This window comes from Ixodes scapularis, unplaced genomic scaffold (genome assembly GCF_016920785.2).
Source record: "Ixodes scapularis isolate PalLabHiFi unplaced genomic scaffold, ASM1692078v2 PGA_scaffold6__148_contigs__length_123643588, whole genome shotgun sequence".
NCBI lineage: Eukaryota > Metazoa > Arthropoda > Arachnida > Ixodida > Ixodidae > Ixodes > Ixodes scapularis.
Window position 1 is genome coordinate 85643264 of NW_024609881.1, and position 10734 is coordinate 85653997.

Here is a 10734-nt window from a genome sequence, read left to right on the forward strand (position 1 = left end):
CGGATACCGGTAAGCTGACTCTCAATTTCTTTTTATACTTGTGAGTTCTAAAATATTCTTCACTGGAACGTCAAATAATGTGCTCGTAAAGAAACCTCTGGGAACCTTCAAGATGCCAGTGCATGTTACTCTCTAGGTCTTCATAATCAAACATGTACTGTTCCTTTATGAATTGCAGGGGGTTATTTTTCATATTATTCCTACAAGGTATACTCTTAAAGGATCTGTGCAACGATTTCTGGGTTTTGCATAAACACTTGTGGGAGTGGATCTCTGACACTTCTGAAGTAAGTAACAGAAAAGCGATTTCGTCTGTGTGTCCAAGTTTTTATTTAACTTAACTCTTAACTTATGCACCTACTTCCGAGTCACGTGTCCATGACGTAGAGGACTCTCGGACTTCCGGAAAGTTCTCTCTTTAGCGCCATCAGCGAGCAACGAGAACTTATCCCTATATGCCTGCTCGCGACGCTGTTCATCCGGTTCCTCGACATCACCGTGCTCGACAAAAGAGCTGACAGTTTTGTTGACCTCGGGTAGATGGCGCCACTAAAACTCTGAACAATAAACTTTTGGTGATGATTTCCAGGCTTTTGACACATTTATATTTATGGTGGAACGACAAGATTTATTAAACATATACCATTGAGCAGATAGCTGCAATAAAGTCACGCCACGTGGTTCGCATGGCTGCTCCTCGCGACCTCAGATCGGGAAATAGTTCCAGTTTTTGCCTCGGAATGACGCTACTTAATCATAATATTTCTAAGGAAGGAGGTGTGTTTTCTGTCTTTAGTGGGAACAACCTTCGCAGCAAAATGCATCGCCTCTAAAACAGCAGCATAGCCAAATTTCTAGGAGGTTCCCCCCCGTGCAGATCTTCTTTCTAACTTTCACTAACTTTGTGATTTAACCCGTTGTCCCTGTAAGAATAAAGGCTGCGACACAGCCGCTGTACCTGTACGATGGAAGAGCGTTACCATACGTAAACCGCTTTGTTTGGGACACGCTGAGGTATTTGACCTGGGGCATTAGTGGTGAGAACTAAAGCATGGGCATAACAGAACGCGGAAGGAGTTTTCTTTTTAAGCAGACAGCACTGCGCTTTCAAAGATTAGGACTAGGAAAAAGTGTAGTCCATGAAAAGAGTGCAGTGCTTGCTTGCAGTTGTCTGAAGGCACGCCTTCTTTATTTCTTCTATCGCAGCAAGTTGTCTCCGGCTCTTATCATCCGGGTTAGAGGTCTCAAGCTCGAATGACTTTACAAGTTGTTCCTTCTCTTCGCGCCGACGGACACGATGGTCCGTGGTTCTGACGGCGTTTGGACCACCACTTACATGCCCTCCAAGCAGGCTCTTAAGGGTAAAATGCCGCGTTCTGTATCTTACTTTTCCAGGGCTTCGCACTGCCATTGTTTGGTCCTTTTTCTGGTAGCCTGGTCGCGCTCCCTGAGTATTTCGACTTCACAAATGCCCATTTTCAACCAGAGACAAGGAACGAAATATGTCAAGTACACAGGTGCGCGTCTTAATCTTCTGTGATAAATACTTTGTTTTCTTAAATATTGTGAGTCATGACTTGTAGACCACTCAAGGGTCTGTAAAGAAGTGAATCTGTTGAATAGTTGGTAGGTTTGTCGAATGTTTATCGTTCGCTGGCAGAAGGGAAGGATGATTTATAGATACTGCATATAAATAGTTTAACCGGAAGCTGGCAAACAATTGTATCGTATCAGTGAAATATTAAACATGAAGGCTAGTAATTATGGATGGCTTTTTTTGTCCGTTTTTCAGTCTATAATCTTTGCACTGCTCCGAAAACGTAAAATCAAAACCATTAATTTTTTTTTTTTTTTCAGTTTCCATCTTTGCTCACCCCAGAGGGACGATGTCTGGTCGAGACTGGATGTCCAAATTGATCGGATTCAATAACATCTTGCTGACCACCGACTCAACCGCTATTCAGCCCAAGGTTATCTTTATTGAATCATTTTGTTTCTGATGCCATCACGCCTTGTCGACTTTGCTGTCAATCACATCATACTAACAGTCTGATTATTTCATCAACACTGCATGTTCCAATTGACTAGATTTATTGGTTTGTCACCAACAATTTGATTTCTGTCTTGGCTCTGTAGATGCGTTTTATGTCTTTTCTTTATATTTTGCAATCGTATAAGTAATGTCGTCAACCCAGAGGATATTAAAATTTTAAAAAAAATCAAATATTATCTTTACTGATACATTCTGCTTAACCAGTATCACGTCCCGCGACGTTTTCTGTACACCGCATCTTCCCAATAATTCGGTCGTGTCATTAACTCTAAATGCCCCAGTTTATCAGATTTACTTCCCTTTTCCTGACCATCAAAACAGTTGCAAAACCGTCCATTTTTATTTTCTGATACTAATCACCCTAAAAGGCTGTCCAAACAGGACACTTCGCAAATCGTGAGGCGACACCGACTCCGTCAAAAGTCGTTGAATTTGAAGCGATTGCAATCGGGCAGTCCGATATCTGTTTGAACACCACCAAGCAAGCGTCATGACTTTCCCCCTCGCTTCCTCCACCTTTCGGTGACCTCAGTGCTCGTCCGACTCGACGTCACGCGCCACCTGCCAATGCTGTCTATCTGTTCTGCCGGGCCCTCGTATCCTTGGCCGTGTATCGAAATACACACGATCTTACTCCAGGGTAAGGGTTGTGTATCTTTGCGTTCCAAAACCTACCCGCGTCCAGCGTCGCTCCATCTGTGTTATCACGTGACACGACCCGCCGGAGTAATGGCTCGTTCACACTTGCGGATTCGCAGGCAAATCCGCGGGAAAACTGACGCCGGCGGCGGAATATTCGACCGCGAGGGCAGTTATTCTGGGACCGATTTTTCCCTGGAAGAAAACGTTTTCACGCCGCGGCAGCCAATCGGAACGCACGGATGAAATACCACTTGCCGGAGTCACACGTCACACCCTGGCTGAGTCGCCCCAGTTGCTGGGGTTGCCGCCGGAGTGTCGGAGTTCCCAAGTTGCGCAAATGGCACCGTCTTGTGTCGGCATAAATGCTAATCGAGACTAAATTATTCAACCTTGTTTGACAAGAGGCATCTGAGAAACGAGGACAGTGCCCACAAAGAAGATGTTTGGGATAAAATTGGCGTGAGTGATACGTACACACGTTGTCTCCGTTTCGCCGAGAGAATGCTGGGCATTTTCTCGGCGCTGGGCGAGATCATTTTTTCGAACACCACTCGGGCCGGGGGAAGTCTTCTCTGATATTCGAGAGAGGCCGGAGCCGAGCGAACGAGGCGGGTGACAACAAATGTGACAACAAATGTGACACCACATGTGACACCACATGTGACAACAAATGTGACACCACATGTGACAACACATGTGATAACAAATGAGACAGACAACAAATGTGACTGACAACAAATGTGACTGACAACAAATGTGACAACAAATGTGACAGGCACCGTAATTTTCCGCCCAGTAAATTCGGTCGGCGGCAAGAGTTTTCCGCCAGTGTGAACCTGGTCTAACTGGGATCTATTTGGGTGACATTTCAAACATCTCACTTCCTATATTACCGTTTTCGGGACTTTGAAGTCCAGCGGAGTCCTTAAGCGATTGACTGACTGCCAATAGAACTTGTGAGTAGCTGTCCGGACCCACGTGATGTGCATGCTCAAGGCCTACGTGAAGGACACGAGCAAACTTTGACAAAAAAAAAAAAACTTGCCCCGGAAAAAGAAAAAAAAAAAAAGAAAACGGACAGAAGCGAACCGCCGCGCCACATGTGGCAGAGTTGTGTCGACTCACGAATTCTGAGGTGCCCTTTTTTGACAGGCCTTAACAGGTGAATGGGAAGGACGTAAATATTGTTGCTTTATAAAGTCCCGGACTTCATTTAGTAATAATTTCGTGTTCTACTATCGTTATGTACTGTCCCATACGTTGCCGACCGCATCATAATTTCTGACATTTTTGTGCAATGTATGTCATTAAAATATCCCACCGTTTTAGCTCGCCCGAAGTCCCTAAAAGTGATGAACTATCGAAGTCAAATTACTTCGGCTCACCGCACTCCACTTAGCCTAAACGTTCAGTTCAGGTTTGTCCGTGATAGCCGTTCATGAGGAAGAGGATCAAGAATCGACTTCTTATAAGATCATCCTAAGGACTTGGCGGAATCATCGATTTCACCTAGATCCAAAAATATTGTCATCCGTGTGGCGCATCCGCAGTGGCAGACCAAGCACCGTATACATAACATGGGTATGGCCTAGTCCAGAAGAAATTAGGGTAGCAGCTAGGACAATATTGTTTGGCGGATCTAATCGGTGCGGAGGTCTGCGATCCTGAAGACAAGGGCTGGAGGCCAACGTCATCACTCCTGTGGTCGGCAGCCGTCCTCAGGAGTGACCTGCCTTCATCTGTCTGTTCATTTCCTGATCATTTTTTTTATGTGTCAGTGTGCGAGTATCTGTGCACATTTTTGCTAATCGGTCGAGCCGGCTGTTTAGCTGGACGACGTTAAAAAGCTGACAAACGTTGCAGTATTTGAAGCAGGATACTCAGCAGTTTTTTTTTTCTTCCGTTCTGTGGGAACGTGATTGGCGCAGGTATACTTGGAATTGCACAGGCGGTACCGCCAGTCTTCCAGTTTGTACAACATGACCACCCGGAGTCCCTGGTTTTTCGACAGCTACGGTTTGTGACCGTCCGTCTCAGGTCCTCCTCCTTGCAAATGAAACTCAAGACCAAAAGATTGGCAAATTCTGCTTCGTACATGAAAGAGGAGCACAGGAAATGGTAAGCGACCCCACACATCTGCTGCATTGTGAGCCGCCTAGTTTCATGTCCTGGGACATACCAAGCACGCCTTGTTTGCGGTCAGATTTAGTCTTGAGCGTCTTTGTAGCAAAAATGGATTTAACAAAAGGTGCTGCGAAAAATGTCACTTATTTTGGACGGGTGTAAATGCATAGGCTGCTGGTACGTGGTTCTATGCAGTAATGCTACCTATGTACCATTCCTTCTTAAACAGCACCACGCATCAGAGATCTGTCGAGGAGAAACCGCCGCTTCGTGGACAGCAGCCGGAAAAGTTTGGTCGGAGCCTGCGAGGGACGAACTAGAAGCCTTCTGTGGGAAATCAGCCAGATGCACCCTAGTGCGATTCCTCGGGTCTCTCCGCGAGCCCACCATTGGTGTCTCTGCGAAACCAAAAAGCAGCCTGCTATGATCGGCGCCGGCTACTCACAACCGCCTATCAAGACTCCTCGGGCTTCGCCCTGCCATCCACAAGTTCCTCTGGCTTCACAAAGTCATACAGTGTTCCCGTCCAGGCGTCATCAGATCTTCAAGACGTTTCGTCAGCCCCTTGCAAAGAGCCAGCTGCGCCGGCTTTGCCAAGTCCTCGCGATTGCTACCTGCCCTGCAATTCTGAACAAACTGTCGAGGTTTCATAAACGTACCAGGATTTTCCGCCAGTTCCTAGCGACGGGAAGCAGGATACCCCGGTTCCGGAATACATTAGGCAGGTTGAAAGAGAACGGCACGAACAGTACTGTTCTGATTTAAGCGCCAATATCTCGGCCCAGCTCGCTGCTCGCAGGGGAACCGAGCAGTTTAACAGCCCACAAGAAGATGATAAATGCTGGTCCCTACTCTGTGAAATCTGTATGGACAAACCTACAGACACGGTTTCAGCCGTCCCTGCGAGTAAGGACACAGAGAGTGAGGAGTTTGACTATTGGGTCGACGCGTTGGCAAGCAACATCTACTGCAATGTTACGTCGCCGGTTACCACAGTTAGAGAAAAAATGATTGATATCCCGATGTCTAGGTTCTTCTAGTTGGGGCTAGAACACGTGCCTACAGTGTACCATAAGTCTGCTCGTCCAAACGCTTTCTTTTAGTCTTGCGCACTCATGTCCGTTCATTCTAATCTCATATGACGCTTATCCTTAATAAAAGATCCCGCACTGTCCGCCTCCTTTGTTCCTCATTGTGCGGTGGAGTTTGCACCAGTGTGGCCTTCTCGGGCCAGCTGGACTACGATTTTGTTCGCTCGGAAATGTACATTGGATTCGGACCGGGTCAAATATTGGAATGCAAATAAATACTCCTCCGAGGTGAGCTGTAGGGTTCATCAACTCTGTTTCGATCGTCGTGTAGAAGCTCCCCTTACTCGTAAACTTCTTTTTTTCTTCTCACTTCGTGGGTGATCAGTACATATAAACACCTTCCTCTTTTCCGCCTCGGTAGCTTCCAGGCATAGTGCCGGCCTATGAATTCCCAGTTGGCAGGTTCGATTCCCAACCTAATGGCCCACAATATGAGAGAGGCTTGTCTATCGGTTGCACGCCAAAAGATCACCAGGTGGTCGAAGCTAACCCTCAGTCCTCCGCTGGGGCGTGCCTGATGCCCTTCGCGGGTTTGTTGGTGTGGCACGTACAGTCCCCACATTTGACTTTAATCCCCGTTCTAAAACAAAATTTGAGATGCCTTATTCACTGCGTATCACGCGCTTCTCTTAATGTCGCATAAAGAACAACTCCGGTCAAATTTCCATGTTGAGAGAACCACGCAGTCCTACGTCGTATCACCTAAAAACCTTACACATAAAATATTACGACGCAATTCCGCCTTACAGTTGATTAAACCGGCCTACGAAGTCGGAGCGACTCCACGGTCACCAAAATCCATGGACGCGCTGCGCGCGGAGGAGCGCAGTCAACAACTGGAAGAATTGATTTTTGTTTTTTGTTTTTCACAGCAGGGAACACGTGAGCGAGAAAAACGGGCGTCGCGCGGCAGTTTGCATGGCACTTTGCGCGTACGCTGTGACGTGACGGCTTGGCATAGGCCCACGTCACAGCGTCCTGGACTGTTGCTATGGGAATCCGCGCTCATGTGTGCTTTAATGTTTGAGGCGCAGAGCGCGAGGGCGAGAAAGAAAAAAAGAGTGGGGAGCCGTCCGCCGCTTTTGTTGATGACATAACCGACGTCTACGTATCACGTAAAGTCCAGTAGTTGGCGAGCAGGACCATTGTTGCCTGCCGCTGGCAAGGTTTCGGTTTTGCTTTGTGAGTTTTGCTTAAACGAGGTTTGCAAGGAAACTATTTAACTTTTCGGAAAAAGGTGTGACATAAAACCGTTTATTAGCAGTTTTGACATGATAATCACCTGTAATCTCAGAACTTCCGGAATTGACCGGAGTTGCCCTTTAAATGGCAATTTCTTCCAGCGACCCCCGCAAGTGTTCCATGAAAGTTTTCAATCAAGCTTGTTAACTGATAGGAACATAGTTAAGCATTCGTTGTTTTTGCCTATTAGATACCAGTTAAATTTCCTGTGCAAAGAATATATTTATTCTTCTTCAGTGATCTGCAGCTATTTCTGATGTAGTTGCGATGACGTTGTTCTTGCCATCTCGAGCGCACGCATGGAAAATTGTTTTCTTGAAATTCGTTATTTTTTTTAGTTTTAAAGGTTTTACCTAGGACGACGGATCTTTCTAAACTAATGCGTTGGACCATGCTGCAGGTGTATGTCCTAAACCAATTTAGAGAAAAAATATTTTTGTCATTGTCACGCAATACATGCATAATCTCTAACAATTTAAACAAACCCATATGCCAAGGTAGCTACGCGGCGGTGGTAAGTACACTTTAGCCTTATTTTAAGATTGAAAAAAAAAAGAAACAAAATATGGTTGTTTTTTTACTTATTACAAGTAATTTGTGCATGGCCGAATCGAATCAAGCCCTATATATAGTGCCAGCTGAACAGTTCACGCTCAAATTCAATACTCTGCGTAACCCCCCCCCCCCCCCCCCCCCTCCCTACAACGGCCTTCTCAACATACGCGCTGAGTAGTAAGTCAGTAATAAAGTTTAGAAAGCCTAAAATGGCACGCTCGCTCTTAGAATTACAATCCTCAATGATTCCGTATCAAATTAAGCGAATTTCTTGCGTTGAATTTCCAGAACGTGCAGTAAAGAGTCTTGATATTACCCCACTGGAAAAAAAAATATATGAATCTATAGAAGAACTGATGTGAAATTTCCTAAAACTGATACGCGACTTAGAAAACTGATATGAAATATCCAGACTGTTATGCAACGTATGAAACTTATGGGAAATACCTAAAAACTGATATGCGACATAGTAGAACTGATATGCCTTTATAAGTTCTGGTATAAAAGCGCGTCCAATAAACATATCAGCAATAAATTCATATATTTTTTTAGTATACGAAGTGCCGTGCGGGGAAGAAAACACGCAACTTGGAACCGCAGTGGAGCGGTTTGTTTTATTGACTTTCAAATAATTACGGCATCGGTGTTTATTTTTTTCTAAGAAATTGATCTCCTAGGAGCCGTTCAAAATACTCTCAGATGACATTACTGAAAACAAATAAACATGCTGGGAATATTATTTATTGCTTAGGTGGTCACCGAGAAAAGCTGTAACTTCGAAATGACCAGTATAAAAGGCGGAAACGCAGAGTTCAGAAGTAGTTATCGAGCGTGCTGATGGATTCATGTTTGCTGGGCCGTGCATCTGTATGCCCTCGATATATATGTTCAGCTGACGCTAGTAGTATACGTAGTATATCTGCATGCGTGTGTAATAAATGTGCTCGAATGGCCCCAAGTGTAATGGTGGCGTGGGCAAATAAAAATAATTCTTGTAGCATATGAATTGGGCGGTACCTAGAGCCACCTAGCCTAGCTGAAACTTATATGCGACACATAAAACTGATAGAAAATATCTAATAAGTTCTGATATGAGAAATGTGCCCAATAAACCTGTCAGAACTAAATTCATACAATGTTTTTTCAGTAGGGTAGCGGAAAGTGTCATTTTGGAAGTTGCACAGGTAGTCCAAGGTGGACCTGCCCACGCTTTGCCGCCTTAGAGCCAACACTGTTGTTAACTTGGCCCCCGCAGGGCCGAGGTGGGACCCAGGTTTTTTGACAGGGGCAGTCCAAGTCGGGCATGCCTACGCTTTGCCACCATGGAGCCCACACCGTTGGTAACTTGACCCCTCAGAGCCGATGTGGAACGCGCGTGGATTATACATGGGCTGCCCAAGTTGGGCATGTCCACGCTTGGCCGCCGTGGAGCCCACATCATTGCCTTCGGCCGCCATAGGGCCGAGGTGGTTCCCACGGTTTTTTTATATAGGCAGCCCACGTTTGGCATGCCTACACTTTGTCGCCATGGAGCCCCCATTTTCGTAAACTTGACCCCCGCTGAGCCGAGCTGGAACCCACGGGGTTTTTACATGGGCAGCCCAATTCAAGCACGCCAAAGCTTAGTCGCCGTGGAGCCCACATCATCGCATTTGGCCCCCGCAGAGCCGAGGTGGGTCCCACGCGAATTTCACATAAACAGTAAAGTCGGGCATGCCCGTGGGCATGCCCGACTTGGCTTGGGCTGCCTATGCAATACCGCCATGGGTCTCATCTCAACTACGCGTGCACGCGTAGTCGAGGTGAGACCCACGGTGGTACTGCATAGGCAGCCCAAGTTAAGCATGCCCACGCTGTGCCCAAATTTGCCCTCGTATATCCGAGGTGGGACCCACCGCGGCACTGCGTGGTCAGCCCATATTGGGCATGCCCACGCTTCGACCACGTGGGACAAACGTGGGTTTCGTAGGAGCTGCCCGATCCCCCACTGCCCACGAGGACCCCACGTGGGTCCCACCACTCGTGCTACTTGGGAAGTGTTTGGCAGAGTTCTTCGCGTCCGACAGCTTTTTTATGCCTAACGGCGCGGCCACAATTGCTAATACATCATAGAAAAGACAGTCTTCAGGCACTAGCAAGTGTTAGCGAACCGATTTTTTTTTTTTTTTGCACATCTGATACTCATGCACTCTGCTTGGGAGTTGGTCGCAAGCTTTTACAAGCCTGGGTCTCAGGTTTTCTGCCCGAGCGTCTTGGAGCGCAACAGCGAAGAATCGAGTGATAGGTTGGTGGAATGAGGGGGGGAGTTTGCTCGCGAGCCAAGGTTCCTCGAGAAACTGGAGCGGTGGAAGGCTACGGAGTTTAGGTCTTCCCTGCTATACACTGGCCCTGTGTTGTTGCGCGATTTGTTACCAGAGAAGCAGTATCTACACTTTGTGTGATTACATGTCGCGATTAGGATGTTCCTTCATCCAGTGTGGTGCACAGAGAGGAAACAGTATGCATCGCATCTCGTAATATTGCTGTAATATCGATATGAGGCTGGTTTAGTTGATTCGCCATCACTGGGCATTCGAAACACGCATGCTGCATTGTCAGCTTCGCGATCAGCCCCGGATGCGGTGAAAGACTCATGCAAATAGCAGCGAATTTAACTGATCGAAAGGTTCGACCACTTAGCACCGTCAGTATTATCGAAGCGCGCCCGTGGCGCACGTAGTCGTGCCAACAAATACATATGGCGCTGAGGTGTCGATGCGCTCGGATGGTGTTGTGCTGCTCTTTACTCCAGTACAAAAAGCTGCATGATGAAAAAAGAATATCCAGCACTTTATCCCACTAAACATTTACCACGGCGAATAAGGTGTATTTTTATTACGGTTCGGACAAAATAAAACTAAGAAAGGAATGTCTCATCAAATGGAAAACAGGAAAGTGACATTTGAGAACCTCTCACGTGTGAAATAAACACAATTCAGTGAAAGTGAGTTTGTGTGTCCTGTTGGTTCTAATCTGTTTTGCGAGTGC